The sequence below is a fragment of the Anser cygnoides genome, chromosome 1, assembly GCF_040182565.1.
Source record: "Anser cygnoides isolate HZ-2024a breed goose chromosome 1, Taihu_goose_T2T_genome, whole genome shotgun sequence".
Classification (NCBI taxonomy): Eukaryota; Metazoa; Chordata; class Aves; order Anseriformes; family Anatidae; genus Anser; species Anser cygnoides.
In genome coordinates, this window is record NC_089873.1 from 126,983,611 (window position 1) to 127,001,043 (window position 17,433).

Genomic DNA, 17,433 nt, shown 5'->3' on the forward strand with positions numbered 1-17,433 from the left:
CACTACTCCTTTATCAAAATAGTTATTTTCTCAGAAAAAGGTCACTATTGTTTAAAAAAGGTGTTTTTTTTTTTCTTGTTTTCAATGGCTAGTTTTATTTTTTGTTATTTATTTATTTATTTATTTATTTATTTATTCCCAGGGTGGGAGTGCAGAGTACCTCACATTTTCAAGGCAGGGTTTGAGGAGCTATAAATCAAGGGGATATCCGTGGGTGGGCTGGATACCCTGCAGGATGTGTGAGCTTTGATAAATGAACAGACTTCTTGGCTTCCATAAAGCCAGTTGTTGTTAGTCAGTTCAGGACTTCCACCTTGGAAGAGGGGCTCCATCTGCAACAAACCAGCAGTGAATGTCCAGAAAATATTTTATGATATCATAAAAGGGCTGAGCAAAGGTTATTTTTGTCTCCTTGGCTTTGGAGGCAGAGAGCCTCAGTGAAGGTCTTGTGAGCAAGTCTCATTGTATTTCTCTCTTGACCTGGTTTATTTGGTTTCTTGCATTGTGTTGAAGAATGGGTGAAACTGGGAAATTTTATTTTCTGTTGGCTGACTACTGAACATCTGAATTTTGAAGGCTAACATCAGTGAACAAAATAAACACAGAACCTCCCAGAAGCCACCAGACATTGACTACTTGCATGTTTTCTGTTCCTCTGTTTTGTTGTCAACGTAGAAGGGCTTCAAAGATTCACAAGGCTCCAAACATGGGCTTTTTTTGGAGTAATTTTTAATTACTTAGTGCTTTGAGCCTAAATTACTGTTTTTCTTGAAATGCTTCATAAATGTCAAGTTTTAAAAAGAGTATATGCTAAACATTTGAGGGTGAAACTGCATTTTGCATGTTAAACAACATCATAAAACATGATGCAGCTTAACTATGAAGTGGCAACAGGTCTTCTGTAATTAACTGCGCCAGTTACAAATGAGTCTCACTGATGTATTTCAAAATAGGCTGGAGCTTGAGTGTTTCTAAACCAAAGCCCAGAGACAAGAAGGACCTTTACATGAATAATAAATAGGCAGGAAAAAATATGGGATGATAGGAGTGATTTTTTAAACATTTTTTAAACCTTTTTCACAATATATCTTCTCTCAAATCGTCTCTTAACAAACATGAGGCTACTTAGATGAGCATTTGGTCCAATCAAAGGAATCTTTACCAACACAAATGCCAGTTTGCAAGCAGTACCAAATAGCTCAAGAACACTGCCATTATTCAAACATTTATAAAAATGTCCTGGTTTTATTTGTGAATAGAGTGAAGCCTGTAGATGAAGAATGAATTAGAGAATGACTAAGCAAATTCAAAGTCAGATGGATCCTTTCAGTGCAGAGCCATCTGATATTACTCACGGCTCTTATTTAGATGAACTCTTCTCTGCTTATGGACTAATGCTCTGTGGTGGAAGGGCTGCAATAATAATAGTACTTCCATGGGGATGAGTAGCACCATCAGACCAAAACCTTTAATGCCATCAGTGCTATAAGTTAAAATGTGGATTTTATTGACAGGAAATGGCTAATTTGTCTCAAGGCATCTGGCTCTCAATTTTATTAACCTGCAGGATGCCTAAACAAATAATTCTATATATACAGTTATGTCAAGAACATAATTATTTCCAGAAAGACATCACTTCCATATGAAACATTCTAGTGTTTCCTAATGTTTCATACAACAAGCAGTGGAATAATTGTACCTAATCAGAAAGTAACTATATCAGAAGGGGATAAAAGCAGTTGATTTTTCATTGGCTTCCTGAGGAAAAATATTATATGTATATGTTTATGTAATACGTGTACGCACTTCAACTTCCCTTAAGTGCTGTTGGTGCATTTGATGATAACATTCCCTATTCTGTCAACTTTCACCCAAGCGGTTAACAGTCATTAATTGGGAACTGTGGACTCACACCCTCTGCTTGGATGAGGGTTGTGGAATGGCAACGGGAGGCATGGGCGACCCTGGTGGGCAACATGCCGCCGCTGCTGCTGCTGCCAGCCCTTCCCAAAGCTTTCCTTATGCTGCTGGACATTGCCTGAAGCTGCAGGTGCACGTGGTCCATCTTGAGAGCCACCTCCGGTGCTGGTGGGTGCTGCCGCAGCCATCTCCACCCATTAGTTTGGCTGTTGCAGCTGAGGGGTAACCTCAGGAGCCTTGCCAGGCTTGCTTCTGCTCCCAGACCTCAGGCTTGGATAAAACAGTTATGTGGACTTGCTGCAGAAAGCTGGGTCTGCCTGCGTGTGGGGGGTGATACTGCAGCCTGGTCAGCCTGGTGGGCTGGAACTGTGACCAGGCAGCGTGGCTACCCAGCAGTTTGTACCCAGCTGCAGCAGTGAAGTCTCTTGGAATTGGTGTCAAATCTTTTCCTTGTTTGACAGATTTGACTAAAATTCTTCTAAAAATACATGGAGCACACCCACACGATCCTCCTCCTCTCCCCACAGCTATCTGTGATCTCCGTAGCACCCGTGATATCAGTACCTACGGCAGCAGGTACCAGGTATCCTACAGTCGCCCTCTACTTTTAAATACACCTAAATCTGCAGTTGGGCTAGCAGGTTCTTAATAAAAATTGTTTGCCTTTCAGCCCTTAATGGCTTTTAGGTGTGGATAGCATGTATGAGGTTTGCAGAGCAGGTGCTGGCTGTGCTGATGGATGCAGTCCTGAAGTCCCTGTGCGGTGCAGATGGGCACCACGGTCTGATCCAGGTGGGGCGAGGGCAGTGTAATTCAGTGGTGGGGAAGAGGAGAAGATTTTGAAGATGGCACTACCTGCAAGGCGAAAGGGTAAATAGGAGGTGCTGGTGAAAAGCTTTTGGATACAGAGAAGGAAAGTAACCCTGCAGTCTCAGGGCCTGCCTGAGGACATGACACTAAACACTGCATTCATCCAGCTACTGCCGGCTGAGGTTATCCGGTTATCCACAGCCCACATGCACGTTCTGTCTGTTTGTAAAAGCTTTGCTAAAGTAATGTAGCCTGGTAATCCATCCATTCTCCAGGACAGAGCAATATTCATATAAATGTTTTTCTGTTTTATAACTTTGCTGAAATGTGTTTATATTTAAACTTTCAGTCAAAATGTGTACATATATATATATATATTTCTCTAAAACAATGTGTCTGTTTGCAAGAAAGAGATGACTGCCTTGTTTGAGTGCAAATGCTCCAAACATTTTAGCACAGGAAGAGCTTTGGAGCTGGACTGGAAAGCTGGGTGAAGAGCTGAGCTGATGTCAGGGTCTGTGTCCTGCTCTCCCTGTGAGATTACCTCTGTGAGACTGCAGTTTCTGCTTGCTTCATTCTGCATGCAGAGGGCTAGGGTAAAGGACGGAGCAGAAGGAAAGCAGACAGCAGAAGGCAAACTTGAAAATGGTTCAGAAGATGACTGCTACATGGGCCAGGGGTATGTGTCAAGGCTATGGGGAAAAAATGTCTGTTGCCTCTAGGACTTCCTTGCATTTCTTGCTGCAGAAACTGGGAAAGTGTACAATGAATAAGATGCAGCAAGGTCAGACTCCTGGGATGGGCTGTTAAATACTATGCTGGAGAACTTGATTTTTTTTTCCCTGACACTGTTTGAATCCCACAGGGATTTAAATCACATCACTTTGCTGACATTTTTCACAGGTGATGCCTGTGTGCTCTTCAATTTCTGGTTTTCTTATCTGAGGCCATTGGTCTAACTTGAAATGAAATGAAAAACACTTGGAGTTTCCAATGGAGACCAGGAGAGCTCTGCTTTGCTCCAGAGAAATGTGGTATGATAAAATGCCATGTACCCTAAAAAAGTCCTACTCTAAATGTTTCAAATGAGCTGACCTTGCTGACAGTTATATATTCATGTCTCAACCCTCTATTTGTAAAATGGATGTAAGGAAGTCTCACCTCACAGGACATTCAGGAGAACAAAGTCATTGTTTTGGGGAAAATGGTCATATGTCAAGGGTCGCACAGTGAAGTAGGTAATTCTGTCGTACAGCAGAATTCGAATGGCATGTGGTATGGGAGGCACTGGTGAAGCACTGAACAAAGATGGAAAGCAATACAAGGAAATGACCCCAACAGTGCTGGCTAGCCTCTTGCCACTCTGGCAGGAGGCATATCACTGCCCAGATGTGTCCCACTGGCTCCCTGAGCGGACAGCAGGGACAGGATTGAGGAGGAGATGACAGCACATGGCCAGGCATGCAGAGGGTAATGCACGATGCACACGAGGGGGCTGAGCTACCTTTGCAGAGGCAGCCTTGCCTCAGGAGCATTGCGCTTGTCACTGCTGGCTGCAGCCGAGGTTGTGGGGTGCTGCCGAGTTGCAGGCAAGGAAGGAGGCTGATGAAATGCTGTGTAGCAGTGCTAAGTTGCTCCTGCAGAGCAATGCCCAGCATCCTTGCCCATGGGTGCTTGGTGCTGAAACGCACCTGCCAAAGGTGCTGGCACACCGTGGAGAGCTTGGGGTACCGGTAGGTATGCATGTATGCGGCAGGGCTGAGTCTGAGAATTGATTTGCAATTCAAATGTAGTTACTGAGGTAGATAAATTTAATTATTTAGAGACATTCAAGCCAGGTTTCTGAGTGCAACACTCATGTGTATTTGTCAAAAACGATCATTTGCTTCATTTACTCTGCAATGATTTTCATATTTTGAATTGTCACCTCAGCTCTTAATGTTGTGATGTATGGCTGGCACCGAAATATCTGAGGAACTCCAGACAACGAATGAATACTCGGGAACGCAGCCGGTGTGCTCCTGATCCAGTATGACGACAAGCAGGTATTATTGCTTAGTGCTCATCCTCAGAGCTGACACACACTGCTGTCTGGCAGGTGTGCACAAAGAGAAAGCAGCACATCAGAAAGCCAGGTTATCATCACGGCTAGGGGTGTGACCATGTGGAGAAGGCCAGGAGCAGAAGCTGTATGTTTCAGAGAATGAAGCCTCAGCAGATTAATTCCTCATGAAGTAATGGGGAAATCTGGCTCACCTTGTTGACCTCAGTAATTTCACTGAGGGGAACTTGCACGAGAAAATGCATGTAGCTCTGGCGAGTGATGCTGGAGGAACATGTTGAAGATAGAGGTCAACATTACAAGGGGTCGGTAGGGCAGAAATGGAAAGAAATTGAGAGTAGACAAGCAGCAATTCTTCCAAGAGTTCACTGTCATACAACTAACTTCACTCTTTTCAGATGCAACATGATGAATAGTACCTGATTTTCAGCCTAAGTAAATCTGGCAATAGTGTATTTTAGAGGTCTCTTATGTGGAGTGCCACCCTACAACTCCAGGCTTACTGTGGTTCCTCATGATTAACACGTTCTGCTTTCCATGGTGAGAGCAGGAATACCAGCAAGATGCACAGGCACATATGGACATGTAAATGAGAAAAATTCAGAAAGGCTTTTCTCCCAGCCCCAGTGACTGAAAAATCCAGAGAATTTTTTTTATTCATTTCACCTGACCTTGTAGCTTTGGTGAACTGTGTACCTTTCTAAATAAGAAACCTGCTCATTCTGCTTCTTGATGGATGGCGCTGCTTTACTGCCCAGCATTTTACAACTCGTGCAGTATTTCTGGAAAGGCTCATATACTGCAAATCAAATATATGATTTTGCATCCTAACAAAAAATATTGTGGGACAGCGTCTTTAAAAATAATCCTTATTCACTATTTTTACTCTATCAAATTTGTCTTCTTTCCCTTCCCACTGTACATCATTGTGACACCTTTTGCTAAAAGACTTCTAAAGAGAAATAGTAAGTTTTCTTTCTTTCAATATTTTGTGTTTGGAGACCTTGATTTTGTAAAGGGAGACAAATCCTACTCCTGTGTTAGGGCCTAGATATAGATATGTTTTATTGCATAGGCAACTCAGGAATATATCTGAGTTTGTCCCCTTGCTTAACTGTGGTCAGAATTCAAAGCACACAGTACAGGAGACTGTAAGTCACTCTCTCTGGCTAATTAACATGATTGTATATTATCTGTCTTCCCATCCCCAATGAGACATATTGAGAAGCCTACAAGCCTGATGGTTCCCTGTGGATTTTCATGGCTCCAGTATCTGGACTATGTTAAAATGAAGAGTCATTAGGCTTTTGCAATGACAAAATAGGCTTGAAGACCCAGGCCTACTGCATTTTAGCGTGTGCTTTCAAATATCAGAGTATCCTACTCATGCTGATGCATGGGGTGTGATGAGCTGATCTCCTCGTGTGCCACCACACACGCAGGCGAGGCACTTGGGCTGCCCACCTGTAGAAGTGCCTGTGGTGCCCCTGCCCATCCCCTGCTCGGCATGGGGAGCCTGAGCCGATTTGATGGAAACCATACACCTGGGAGGAAGCCCCCCCTCACCAAAACCTGAGTTTCACTGCCATCTGAGGGGAGAGCTGCTCACTCATCTGCTCCTACAAAAGCGACGTTCAGTTTTTGTCTAAACTGCCAGGAAATCTTTGGACCAGTGCCACCATCAGTGAAGCATCTCTCCAATTTGTGTGTGACACTATTGCTACCTCATCCGGCCCTTGTTTGCAGGTTGTCGTATCAGGCCCATCAGGCAAAAGGACTGGGAACTTCAGTGGTCCAAGAAACATCTCGGTGTGATGATTCGGTAGCTTGAACACACTCTGTATGTGGTGAGATGTAAGTCTGAAGAGAGTGAAATGATTGAGTAAGTTTTGGCTACTCATAAATTTTTCAGTTTGTGTTGCAGAAGGAGGGAAGGGGGGAGGCAAGCCAGGCCTGGGGAGCTGTTAAAAGAAAGAACAAAAGAAGAAGTATTGACGGGCAGTGAGGAGGTGTCAGTTTACTCATTTATTTGTTTTTCCTGTACCACTTCCCGGCTAGTTTGCATTAGGCCCAGTATGAATTCATGAAATTTGAATGAGTTTGCAATACTTTTCAGATAAGAGTAGTCCTTGCACAGAAAAAAAAGGTAAGATGTAGTATTCAATTATGCAAGAATAGGGAGAAAGTACAGAGGAGCTGGCTCGAGGCAAATAGACTAAGTGCTGGAGAAAGCAGCGGTGCTATTGACGTGTCTTTTAATGATTATTTATTAAGAACAGATGATATGTGCACTCTCCCTTTCTGTCTTCTCTTCAGCTAGATGCCATCAATAGAGGAAGGCTAACAACAGTGGTTTTGGGATAGACATATATTAGGAGAGTGTTGGAGGCTACAAAGAGACAGAAGTGCAGATATGGAAAGAGTATTGTGTTTACATTTTCTGTGATGAAAACAACATAGATTTTAATGCTGCTGTTCCTATTGATTCTTGTTGACTTCAGTAAGAAATACTTTCAGTCAGAGACCTGGAGTTTGATTTTGTGTGGCTGAACATTGAAGCGAAACTGTCATTGGCTTTTCAAGGTGAAAAATTCAATTACTGGAGTTTTGACATCACTTACTATTTTCTCTGAGGTATTTTAAGATGTGGTATCATCATTGCATTTTCCAAATATCTTTTTTTTTTTCTTCACTGTTTTTTCCTTTCTACTGAGGGTGTCACAAAAGTATATTTTTCCCTCTTTTTTTGACCTTTTTTTTTTCCAACCCATTTATTTATTTACTTCTCTTTTTCCTCTGTTCTTTTAATCTCCCTTCTCTCCTTGCATGCTTTCTATTCTTTCATTTGCTCCACCCTCTCCTCCCTCCCCCCTTTTTATCTCCACCATGCAAGCTCTCCCACTTCTACACTAATAGGTCAGCAACAAATAGTCAGCAGTTTTAGATGGCCTATCATTTGTAGTAAAGAAGATGAGCCTTTTCATTTGTGAATAAAATTCTTGATAACTTTGAATGACTTTTTCTAGCAGTTTGAAGTGGTGAGAGAGAAAGTCTGAGGTGTGCTTATAAGGAAGATGATTCTGCAAAGACAAACTATTCATATGATTTTCTCTACTGAAAAAGTTAAAGACGACGTGGTTAGGGAAGATATTTGATGGAGAGGGATACATTATATCTAATACAGCAAAATGTCTTGCTATCAAGTCCTCCTTGCCACCCAAATATTTCATAGCGTGCAGTTAATGTAGCCCTTAATTTTCTCCACTGCAAGCCACTGTAATAGAACTGCCTCCATGTAATGCAATCATCAAAAGATTTAGAAAAGCACATCTGGAAAAAAAATGTAATCCTGTTTAAGCTTTCCTTTCTCTTTTCAAAATTTGCCTGCTGAGGGACCTTGCTAATTCTCTGCCATTTTCTGGCATCCTTGGTGTGTTACATGACAGAAACAACACCTGCTGTGGTAGCTGATCAGTCTGGCATTCCCAAATTTCATGACAGAGTTGAACTGAAAGTTCTCCACACAAGCGTTTATTCTTTGTTCCTAGTAGCAGAAGAGCTCCCTCTGTTTGTCCATGTACTGTACCCTACCACCCTCACTGACCACAAATCAGGGTGACTCTCAGTATGGTGATAGTTTCCTTCAGGCAGGGACTATTATGATGAGACTTGAGACTAAAGTCATAATCCTTTCCCTACCACTGAGGTGCAAACCAAGTGTAAGCATATACATAATGGTGAATTATATCAGGTCAGCCAAAAATATGGAAGATACAGAGGGACTAAATAGGAGAGATAGAACACCTGGAAGACTGCTGCTTCTGTTTCCCTGGTAAATATTGCTTCTCTTCACCCAGCTAATTCAGAAAGCAGGAGCCCAGGAGGGTCCATAGGTTGGTGCCTGCTGTCCATCTTAATACAGACACCTCCATCCCGTCCAGATGTTCAGGTTCGGAGGTTAGAAAGAGAGATCCTGCAGAGGCTGATTGAAAGCAGGACCTAATGCAGCCTAAAGGAATCTCTGTGTGGAAAACAGAAGGTGGGGTACTTGCCTCAGGCTGGTGGTATCAATACGCGACAGTAGAGCAAAGCCACTGCGGTGGAAACGCGCTCACAGAAAGATGTACTAACATAATTTTGAGTAATAGGTATGTGAGAAGAAACCAATTTGCCTTTAGATGTCCCACAAACAGAAGAAAAAAAAAGTCAGATAAATTATTCATTGTGAATTATTTGCATAGGCCGATAGGAACTCATTAAACACCCAAAGATTGATTTGCAGGAAAGAAATGGGGAAAGTCTTCAGAGTGGTATTTCTCTTCTCCTTAACTTCCAATAATTGTCTTTCCGGTGAATGAATTTGCCTCTTTCTTCTGCTGTTTTTCTGTACTTCCTGGACTATTTTACAGAGTGTTTTACAGCAGAATTTTTCTGTGAGCCAAAGACCCTGGATTTTATAGCTACATATTAAAGTGCATCAGAAAACAGTAGAAGACATCACATTTTCTCCACTTACTTGTGGCTGAATTGCTACAAATTTTTAAATTGCCATACTTAAAAGTATTAGATACAGATACATAAATCTCCCATTTTTTTAAGCACATCTCAGCCTCTACAGGCCAAGAATCCAGCTTTTACATTAAGTAATATGACAAGCCATTCTAGGTGTCTCTGTTTCTGAATACCCAAGCTGAGCCAATTTAAAGGGACACAGCCTGGGGCAACCTAAATTGTTTTTATCGTACTCTGGTTTGAAAATACTGGATTATATATTTATGCTTGTAGAAAAGGGACTGAATCAGTATCCAGGATTCTCAAGCCATTTTTTTGTGTAACCTGTTCTTGAAACCCTGCAAAAGATGGTTCCACAACCAGCCTAGGCAGCATATTCCCAGTGCATGCCTATTCTTGGAATCAGGATACGGAAATTAAATTAAGTTTGCTGCAAATTAAGCTGATTTTGTCTTGTTCCACCTTCAGGGGACATGGGAAACATTTGATACCTGTCCTTCCTGTACATCCTATTCACAGAGCAGATTGTTACTGTGGTTCTCTTCAATTTCATCTCTGCAAGGCTAACTAGGTTTTTCCACAGAAAGTATATTTTCCTGACTCCATATTCTCATTCACCTCTGTACTCTTTCTAAGAGTTACCCCCACAGTGTGCAGCTGAAGACTCACTGGCTCCAAGGAGAACAGAAAATAAAATTGTCTTCCATGTCTTCTATATGTCATTCTTTCAATAAATGGGGTAAAGATTATGTTTGGTGGTTTTCTACCTAGATTTTACTCAGTGAAGCAGCACCTAAATGCAGCTTCAGATCCTCTTCTGCAGAACTGTTGTTTAGCCAATTTTTTCCACATATTGAGTTTGTGTCACTCTTTCTCTTTGCCTATGGATTTGTCTTTTTTGAATTTCTTGTTTTTGATATCATATCATTTTTTTCCAATATATCAAGTTCTATGTTCAACCTTTGAAATCCTGCAGTCTTCCCTAACTTAGTACTTTAGTAATGTAGCACAGACAAGCCCTCTCCCTTCCACTGGCCATGCTAGTAGTAGTGAAAATACTGAATATAGTTGGGCTTGGACTGCCCATGTGGAATCTCCCTTTCATGTGCCTGCTAAGTATACCATTGAGTGCATAACATGTATGTGTACACACACATACAGTGCAAATGCATAGCAAGAAAGTTCAGAGATGAGGTTTAAATTTCACACAATAATTTGTACTGTGCAATGATAACTCTGGGATGTGAACAAAGTTAAATTTTATGCTCTTTTTTTTTTTTTTTTTCCCCCAGATAGTGCCTTTTGACACTGTAATTGCTTTGTATTCAAAGCACAGATCAAAAATTCTACCACAAAAAGACATTGTGATTCAGTAACCATTGCAAAAAATGATGTGGCCTCTCTACAAATGAGGTACTTCTAGTACTTGTACTTTTACTAGACTAACAGCACATTGTTTGTAAAAATTAATAGCTTGCTTGCCCCTTGCTCCCTCTGCAGTATTTTGGACACCAGCCTTTAGATCACCTTTCTTTGTTTCTGAGGCTTAGTGAGGAAAGAAAGATGTTCATTCTGCCAGAATCACGGATTACTTTACTTTGCCAATGGAAGTTGCATTGGCTTAAGTTGGAAGGGAATGGACTGAGATCACCTTTTTGCCTTGGAATATCTGATGTGCGTGTGAGATAAATGAGAACGAGCATAAATGAGAATGGGAGAGGGAGGGAGGATGGCAGAGCAGGAGGGCAAAGTGCCAGGAAAACCTTCTAAAGACACACAGAACTCTCTGGAAATGTGTGCCGTCACTCCCAGAGGAGAGGGGGACAATCCTGCCAGAGGCCTGCGAGGCAGTGCCTTCACATCCCACAGAGGCTTTGTAGGACAAGCCACGGATCCTAGGGCAAACTGGCAGGAGCTTGGCTTGCTGCGGAGTGGCAGGTCACCTGCCTGCTTTTTCGGGTGTGCTGGAGAATTGCCTGTCCTCTAGCCGTGTGTGGAAGAGTTAGCACAGGGGCTTTTGCCCAGGGGAGGAGCACTGGCCCTGCTCTGGAAGGGGCCATGACGCATGGGGCCTGTTTCTGGAAGCCAGGCAGCTCCCAGAAACCCCTGGCTCATCTGCCATTTGTGTGACTTCTCCATTTCACTCTGTTAGTGACACTGGGCTTTTTCCTTTGCTTTCCCCCTGAGCTTTGTGGCCAAAGAGGGAGCCCAGGCGTCAGAAACTCTCCAGTGTTTCATTACTGGTGCAATGGGCCGTGAACACACGGCTTCTGAGCTGCGACCTAGTTCCTGTCCCTGTCTCTGCAGAAATTTGGTTTTCCCAGCTCGGCACTTCCCAGCTAGCCCCTGTTTTCCCTCCCACTCCCTCTGGAAGCCCCCAGCTGTCTTGTTGCAGGTGTAACTCGGTCCAATAGTGGCTGCACACTCCTGGCTGGTCATCGCCCAGTCCCTCAGGCATTGGCCCAGCCATTGCCTGCCCATCGGCCTCTCCAGGGAGTTGCATAATGCTGCAGAGATGCAATGGAAAAAGGGATATTTTTAAATGTGTGCTTTATTTTTTTATTATTTTTTTTTATTTTAAACCTGTATAAATAAATACAAAATGACAAAGAGGTTCATGTTTACTAAACATTGCATTTGATTGTATGACATTACACAGTGTGTGTCACAATAGTTCACCTTGTCATTGTGTCCTTTTAGCTGTTGGTGCATAATTCTATAACGCACAGGATACAATTAGTCCTGAAGCTGCATCCAGCCACCCTTTTAGTGGAACCCCTGAGTGCTTACAATTGCAAGAGTGTGGTAGGGGAGCGCTTGAGCCAGTTGGCTGAAAGTGGGGAATATCGTCAGAGAGGTCTGACATAGCAAAAGAAGAAGCTAATGGGAGGGGTGGGGTAGGTTCTTGAGAAAAGAAAAAGTATTAAAGCTTTGGAGCATTTTTATTTTGGATTTTCTTTCCCTTAGTGGTTAACAGAAATATATCTGAAGTAATCAAAGTCAGCAGAAATCACAGGTTAATTTAGGAACATGATGTTTTTCATGCTCACTGAGAGCAGGCAAATGGACAAACCTTGCTTGATCAGCTTTTACCTGAAGAGCTGGTTCGTATTTTGATAGGGGTAAAAATATACTCAACCACTTGGTGAAGTGCTGGTTCTCCAAACCACTTACCATCCTCACCCAGTGAAGGTCAACTGCCAAGGTTTTATAGACATACTCTGGTCACAATTTGCTTGCTTGCTTCTTTAAATTGCACTCCACATTTGTTCTCCCTAATTCTCTTCAGAAGGCTTGAATGGAGATACTTTACTGTCACATTTAAAGCTTATAAAAGTTTTATCTGGAAAACATTTTTAACTTCTGTTTGGCCAATTTGATGCAAACTGTTGTTTTCAGGTAGACTTGAATTTTGTTCAGATTTTCCCAATATTTTGTGAAATGTATGTATTTCCTATATGTTTTAGTAATAGGTGTAGCTGTAAAGGATCACCACATAATTCCCTACTTGAGATCTCTGAATGTGTGCTTGTATTTATTTGTTGGCTGATTTAATGTATATTAAAAGGAACTAAGTCTAAAGAAATGGAATAGAATGGTTGCGTGAGCACCAGGGAACTGCTGAGCAAGGCATAGCAAGGAGTTAAGATCTGTAGAAAGGGTTTGGGCTTCAGCGATCTTTCTCTGACTTTTTTTTTTTTTTTCTGGATCAGAGAATTTTTTGTAATATTTAGCAGATTCTGCATTCAGATCTGTTTCCTCATGCCTACTGTTTGCTATTGTTTGCATTTGCTATTGCCTTCCTGATCAGCACTGCTTGCCTGCAGCTCATCTGCACTGCTTTGCCCTGCTGGTGGAGTCAGACCTCGAGACCTTCCTTCCCTTCAGCAGCATTTTGAAATAAGCTTGGTGGGTGCCTTCCTTACCAGGGAACTATTTACCACTTTGCTGTTCCATAAATGATTGTATCAAAACACAGACACCCTCCTGCTCTAGTGCTGGGCACGCTGCTGTTAGCTGGGTCCATGACAAGGCTGAGACATGATAGGAGACATGTCAGAAAAGACAGATCTTTTCTCAGCTCACCTTCTACCACTTCCCTCCTGCACAGCAGCCTCTTATTCACTGCAACTCCTGCAGGCTCGTCAAAAACATTGCCTAATTCAGACAGAATTTTTGTAAATGACTTTATATGCTTCAAATTTGTCACCCAGTAGGATTTTCCCATCAGAACAAAAGCAAAAATGTGAACCTTTTATTAAAGAAATGCCAATATTTTATGCCGAAAATCTCAGAAACTGCAATTCTGTCTTCCTCTCCTCCCCTTTCTGATTTTTTTTTCTACTGGACATGTTTTGAAGCCAGCTGTTGTACTCTGCCATATCAGTATACTGAAAATCCAGAGTCTTCCCGGCTTAGGAGCAGAATATTAAGCACCCTTTGAAAATTTGGTAGTGGAAATCAACCCTCACAAAATCACTGGCAATTGAGCCGTACAATCAGCTGCCACTTAGCAAAAATAATTGGACTTTTACTTGCTCTACAATCGTATTTTTCCTGCTGTCGCCACCTTCATTTCCAAACATGCTAACAGAGGACAGAGATGGCAGGTGCGAAACACCTTCAGGGGCGAATAAAACAGCCCATATATATGAAGATGTGTTTGATCTAAACAAAATCTCTTTCACCAAGCAGTTATCTCCATAAAACCTAAAATGTGAACCTCAGATGGGCTGCATGGCACAAAGCCAAAGGCTGAGGGTTACCAAGCACAGAAGAAGCACAAGCATAAGTATGCCTGGATGGCATCCATAGCACGTCTACGTCTTAGCGCATCTACAGAGCACCACAGAGGCCAATTTGTCTTATAAGCTTTTAAAGAACATTAGAAATATGAATGCAAGTCTCTCTGCTGAAGGAGTAATAAGGCTTTGCCCGGCAGTGGTTCAGACATGGGCTGTTCCTCATTAAAACTGTGCTGGTCCAGGCTTGGCTCTATGCCCCAGGTCCTCGGGCACTCAGGCAGTGTCAGAGGGACCGTCTGCCTTGGAAAGTGGACAGGCAAAGTGAAACTCAGCCTTTGGCTGCTAGGGGAAGAGGAAAACAGTCATCTGGAGCATGATGGGCCATGCTTTAACCAAGTATTATTAGATACAGCTCCTGTGAAATCCTTAGAGAGATGCTGATGTACACCAAAAGTTTGCTATTAAAGTCTTTTTCCCAACATTTTTTCAATTTCTCCCTTACCCAGGCTCCAGAGTTTAAAGCTCTATTGGTTGTAAGTGTAATAATTTAAAACTCTTACCTTGTTTTCATCCTGGTGCTGGAACAGACCACCTGAAGAGTTCTTCAGGCCTGTGAGTACATCTGAGAGTTTTTCTGTGTAGGTTTTTACGGAGTTCTCTACAGTAAATTTAGGCATTTCTGATCTAAGTCGACTTTTTGTCTCCCTTGTCTATCCAATCTCCAATATGTATTTGTCAGTTCTACCTGTGAAACATTCTCCATACATTTATTACTCACTTCTCACTTCAAATATTTTGTACTCTGAGAACTTGCCTTTTGAAACACACACTGGGAAAAGAAAAGGAACTCACAGATGTTAGCAAGCCTTTCCGTAATTCTGAAGTCATGTACCTCAACTCCAAATTTCCCCTTCCTAAGTCCAATTCTTTTAACCTTTCCTTGTAAATTAGATTCTTCAGGCTTGGTGTCACTCCTGACTCTGAGGCAATAACCATTCCTTTGATGGAGAGATTTGGAGAGTGCCAAATGAGTCGTTTGGATGGTATTTTCTCTCTCTGCCTCTCTCTTTACTCTTCCCATTTCTGCAACATCCATATTATAAATCTGTTGTATAACATCCACACAGATGGGGACATTAAATATAATATGGTGTTCTGACATTGGGTTTTGAATGTTTCTTCTTTCTAGACCTAATAATATATGTCACATCACTCCCGTTTATCAGAGGTATGTCAGTGCAGCAAAACATTTTTGGCTTTCCTGCCATAGCTGCTGTAGCGACCCTTCCAGTCAGATCTGAACCACGGGCAGAAATGGCTCCCGTCAGAGGGGCTAATAAACAGGAATATCCTGAAATCATACCGTGACTACAGCCTCTGGAGCCAACACCGGTAGAGACTCTGCAGAAGCCCACCTCCCCTGCTGCCAGGGATGTGGTGTAGTGATTTATACATGACTGTGAATAGGCAAGTCCGGAACAGTTTGCAATTGCACGCTGAGAGGAAAGAAAAGAGAAAAATTCAATTGCAGATGTTCTTGACTCAGGAATCACCTTAAGAGAGCTGGTATTTCCCACTTCCCGCTGCAGGTAATGTGCCTTAGGGCTCCTTTTGTCCGGAAAGAAAATTGATCACATCTTCAAAAGAGAAAGAAAATCCCTCCAACAGATGAGTATTTTATCAGGAAGGTATGCCTGTTTCAGAAACATTAAAAGTCAGCAGCTTTTCTGTAAGAATTTTGTTCAAAGAGATGGAGAGGCCGTTTGTTATTTTGCAGTAAGTTATGAGCCAGAGTGCATCTGACTGATCTCTGTCTCTGTATGATATTGCGTATATATCATGCTTAAGTCTCCAGCTCTGGGCTCCAGACTCAACTATGGATGTTATCCACCTTTTATTCCAAAGCAGTGAGGTAGTGAATCTATATTTGAATCCATATAATTAGGCAGCTGTGAAATTACATTTTCTGCATGCAGACAGACCCTGTCTTTTGTTAGGCAGCCTTAGTATATGTTAGACCTGCAAATCTTATATATGCTCGCATATTTTTCTCTCTCCTTGTTCTCATTAGACCTTCCTTCCTTTTTCAACCCAGATTTTTTTATTCCATCTCTCCTATCCACCTGGTACAATAACACCCAAGGATTTTCCTTTCTCAATACCTCTGCATTTGTGCAGCTAGCTGCTTTGTTCCTACACTCTTCAGTAACTTCTCTATTGCTCCACCCCCTTACATTACTAATTCCAGGACAGTTAAAACATTCTTACTGACAGCTTTCAACTACATTTCTGGGTCAGTTTTTCCTCCTGTTTTTTTATGGAGCCAACTTTAGCTGGGCATATATAAAATACATAATTGGTATGGGATTGTCTGCACTATATGTATTTTAGTGGGGCATATAGTTTCCTAAATATAGCTGACAAATATAAAAGCATTTTTACTTGTAGCATCAGTGAACAGATTGCTAATTATGAGATACAATCAGTATATGAAGGCATATTTTTTTTGCACATTGTGTTTTCTGGCATCAGTCTGTTTGCATACATTTAAAATTTTGTTTCCAGCAAACTTCACCTGTGCAACTTGGTAATTTCTAGGAACACAAATGTCAGTCTTGCTCAGAACTATGCCTGTTCACAGGATAGATTTCAGGGGATTGAATGTGGCAGAAGAATCAGAATAGAATATTCTGCATGCTCTGGCTATCCAGCTATCAAGGTCTTTAACACGATTCTTACATTTCCTGTATCTCTAACAGGATGAATGTAAATATGAGCATACTCCAGTGCTTTGAGTCCTTAATCCTGCCCAGTTTATGTCTGTAAAGTAGTTGTACAAATAACGAAATGTGCCAATTTGGACTTACAGTATTCTGATTCACGTGTAGCAGTGTAAGAATTGCACATGTAACTTAGAGACTTGTGAACATTTGCTGGGCTCAGTTGTATTCCTGATGACCTAAAGATCAGACTTTGCATGCTGGTGTTCTGAAGGTATACATACAGGTGAATTTTTAGAATAAAATGTACCGATTGCGTGTTTGATTTTTGTAAGATGTGTCTATGGAGAATTGCATGAACAGCTCTTGCTAATGTAGACAGAAAAGGCACACTAGCCTCGGTCAGGAGTGCTGCTCTTGGAGGTCCTGTGTGGCGTTTACATATAGCCTCTCTTGCATTAGATTATCAATTGGAAAAAGAATATAATTTGATTTTCTGGTTTAGCCAGAATTTCTGCCGTCAGTGCTTGTGGATCATGAATTTAAGGTGATGTGAAGCTGGCAGGGACTAGGTCAGGAGCAGGTGACAGAAGCCACCTTTGAACAGCAGTCTCAAACTCCCCATCAAACTGAAGTGGCCAAAAGCCCTGGCAATGCTGCTGCA